Source organism: Arachis hypogaea, chromosome 11 (assembly GCF_003086295.3).
Source record: "Arachis hypogaea cultivar Tifrunner chromosome 11, arahy.Tifrunner.gnm2.J5K5, whole genome shotgun sequence".
Taxonomy (NCBI): Eukaryota; Viridiplantae; Streptophyta; class Magnoliopsida; order Fabales; family Fabaceae; genus Arachis; species Arachis hypogaea.
The window spans coordinates 67,578,672-67,582,660 of NC_092046.1; the positions used below are offsets into that span (position 1 = coordinate 67,578,672).

The following is a 3,989-nucleotide window of genomic DNA, read 5'->3' on the forward strand; positions in this document are numbered from 1 at the left end:
CCAATATGGCATTCAGAGTATCAATTTCAAGAACTCCCTTCCTCTGAGGCGTCCCATTACTCACAGGATTCCTTTCAAAAGTGTACATGAACTGGTTATTTGCAACCATGTCAATGAGTTCCTGAGCTTCTGCAGGCATTTTCTTTAGGTGAATGGATCCACCTACATAATGGTCCAGAGACATCTTTGATAGCTCAGACAGACCATCATAGAATATATCCAGGATGGTCCATTCTGAAAGCATGTCAGAAGGACACTTTTTGGTCAGTTCCTTGTATCTCTCCCAAGCTTCATAGAGGGATTCACCTTCTTTCTGTTTGAAGGTTTGAACATCCACTCTAAGCTTGCTAAGCTTTTGAGGAGGAAAGAAATTGGCTAAGAAAGCCGTGACCAGCTTATCCCAAGAGTTCAGTCTATCTTTAGGTTGAGAGTCCAACGATACTCTAGCTCTGTCTCTTACAGCAAATGGGAAAAGCATAAGCCTGTAGACCTCGGGATCAACCCCATTGGTCTTAACAGTATCACAAATTTGCAAGAATTCAGTTAAAAACTGAAAAGGATCTTCAGATGGAAGTCCATGAAACTTGTAGTTCTGTTACATCAGAGAAACTAATTGAGGCTTTAGCTCAAAATTGTTTACTCCAATGGCAGGGATTGAGATGCTTCTTCCATGTAAATTGGAATTTGGTGCAGTAAAGTCACCAAGCATCTTCCTTGCATTGTTATTATTTCTGGCCATGTCTCCTTCTTTTTCAAAAATTTCTGTCAGATTTTCTCCAGAGAGTTGTGCTTTAGCTTCCCTTAGCTTCCTCTTCAGAGTCCTTTCAGGTTCAGGATCAGCTTCAACAAGAGTGTTCTTATCCTTGTTCCTACTCATATGAAAAAGAAGAGAACACAAAAGAAAACATGGAATCCTCTATGTCACAGTATAGAGATTCCTTATGTAAGTATAAGAAGAGAAGAACAGAAGAAGGAAAAGATAAAAATCCAAACACAGGGGGGAAGAGTGGGTGCGAATTCTTGAGTGAAGGAGAGGTTTTAGTAGATAAATAAATAAATAGAAGGGGATGGGAGATGAGAGAATTCGAAAATTAAATAAAATAAAATAAAAATATTTTTGTTTTTAATTTACAATCAAAGTTATAATTCGAAAATTAAAAAAATGAAATTAAATTAAATTAAAATTTAAAACAATTAGTTAATTAAAAAGGATTTTTAAAAAAGAGGAAGGTGATTTTCGAAAATTAGAGAGAGAGAATTATTTAGGTAGTTTTGAAAAAGATAAGAATCAAACAAGATAAGATTAATAAAAAAAAGATTTGAAAATCAATTTTGAAAAGATAGGAAGTTTGATAAGAAGTTAGAAAAGATTTTGAAATTGATTTTGAAAAAGATGTGATTGAAATTTATTTTGAAAAAGATTTGAAAAAGAAATTTAAAAAGATTTGATTTTGAAAATTAAAGTTGATTACTTGACTAACAAGAAACAAAAAGATATGATTTTAAAATTTAAAGATTGATCCTTTCTTACTAGGCAAGTAACAAACTTAAAATTTTTGAATCAATCACATTAATTGTTAGCATTAATTTCGAAAATATGAAATAGAAATAAGAAAAAGATTTTGAAAATAAATTTTGAAAATTTCGAAATTATGAAAGAAAAAATGAAAAAGATTTGATTTTTGAAAAAGATTTGAAAAAGATAGAATTTTTAAATTGAAAATTTGATTTGACTAAAAAAACAAAATATGATTTTGAAAATCTTTGACTAATTCAATGCAATTTTCGAAAATTGGGAGTAAAATAAGGAAAAGATATTTTTTATTTTTGAATTTTAATAAGAAAAGAGAAAAACATCAAAAAGACTCAAGACATAAAAATTTTGGATCAAAACAAAGGAAACGTGCAAGAACACTTTGAATGCAAAGATGAACACCAAGAACACTTTGAAGATCATGATGAACATCAAGTATGTATTTTTGAAAAATTTTCAATAAAAGAAAACATGCAAGACACTAAACTTAGAAATTTTTAATATTTAGACACTAAGAAATTGAAAATACATATGAAAAACAAGAAAAGAGACAAAACAAGAAAAATTAAAGATCAAACATAGAAAATCATCAAGAACAACTTGAAGATCATGAAGAACACATGCATGAGTTTTCGAAATTTTTTTTTGAAATTGAAAATATGCAATTGACACCAAACTTACAATTTGACACTAGACTCAAACAAGAAACATCAAACTATTTTTGATTTTATGATTTTATAAAATTTTTTGGATTTTTTTTGAAAATTATTTTGGGAAAATCGAAAAAGAAGAAATTTTTTTATTATTTTTGAAAATAAGGAATAAAAAAGCTTAAAAATAAAATAAAATTACCTAATCTGAGCAACAAGATAAACTGTCAGTTGCCCAAACTCGAACAATCCCCGGCAACGGCGCCAAAAACTTGGTGCCCGAAATTGTGATCATCAACAATGGCGCCAAAGACTTGGTGCTCTCAAACGTGAATCACACTTTGTCATAACTTCGCACAACTAACTAGCAAGTGCACTGGGTCGTCCAAGTAATAAACCTTACGTGAGTAAAGGTCGATCCCACGGAGATTGTCAGCTTGAAGCAAGCTATGGTCACCTTGTAAATCTCAATCAGGCGGATTCAAATGGTTATGGTGAATTGATAATAAATATAAATAAAATATAAAGTAGGATAGAGATACTTATGTAATTCATTGGTGAGAATTTCAGATAAGCGTATAGAGATGCTTTCGTTCCTCCTGAACCTCTGCTTTCCTCCTGTCTTCATCCAATCATTCCTACTCCTTTCCATGGCAAGCTTTATGTTGGGCATCACCGTTGTCAATGGCTACATCCCGTCCTCTCTGTGAAAATGGTCCAATGCGCTGTCACTGCATGGCTAATCATCTGTCGGTTCTCGATCATACTGGAATAGGATTTACTATCCTTTTGCGCCTGTCACTACGCCCAGCACTCGCGAGTTTGAAGCTCGTCACAGCCATCCCTTCCCAGATCCTACTCGGAATACCACAGACAAGGTTTAGACTTTTCGGATCTCAGAAATGGCCGTCCATGGGTTCTAACTTATACCACGAAGACTCTAATATCTCGGACTCGGTCCACTATATTAGATATCTAAGAGATATTCATTCTAGCTTGTTTGCATGTAGAACGGAAATGGTTGTCAAGCACGCGTTCATAGGTGAGAATGGTAATGAGCGTCACATAATCATCACATTCATCATGTTCTTAGGTGCAAATGAATATCTTAGAATAGGAATAAGCTTGAATTGAATAGAAAAATAGTAGTACTTTGCATTAATACTCGAGGAACAGCAGAGCTCCACACCTTAATCTATGGTGTGTAGAAACTCTACCATTGAAAATACATAAGAACAAGGTCTAGGCATGGCCGAGAGGCCAGCCTCCATGATCTCAGAACTAAACGTCCAAAGATGTAAATACAATAGTAAAAAGTCCTATTTATACTAACTAGTTACTAGGGTTTATAGAAATGAGTAATTGATGCAGAAATCTACTTCTGGGGCCTACTTGGTGTGTGCTTGGGCTGAGCATTGAGCTTTACACGTGTAGAGGCTTCTCTTGGAGTTGAACGCCAGTTTGTAACCTGTTTCTGGCGTTTAACTCCACTTTGCAACCTGTTTCTGGCGTTTAACTCTAGAATGCAACATGGAACTGGCGTTGAACGCCAGTTTGCATCGTCTAAACTCAGACAAAGTATGGACTATTATATATTGCTGGAAAGCCCTGAATGTCTACTTTCCAACGCAATTGAGAGCGCTCCATTTAAAGTTTTGTAGCTCCAGAAAATCCACTTTGAGTTTAGGGAGGTCAGAATTCAACAACATCTGCAGTCCTTCTTCAACCTCTGAATCTGATTTTTGCTCAAGTCCCTCAATTTCAGCCAGAAAATACCTAAAATCACAGTAAAACACACAAACTCA

General features: G+C 34.2%; 1 non-coding gene across 1 annotated transcript; it reads left to right on the forward strand.

Moving 5' to 3' along the window:
- Positions 1-238: 238 nt before the first annotated feature.
- LOC112724763 (small nucleolar RNA R71) lies at positions 239-346 on the forward strand. The gene has a single exon (XR_003163910.1). It is a non-coding gene; the product is annotated as a small nucleolar RNA R71 (small nucleolar RNA).
- Positions 347-3,989: the final 3,643 nt, after the last annotated feature.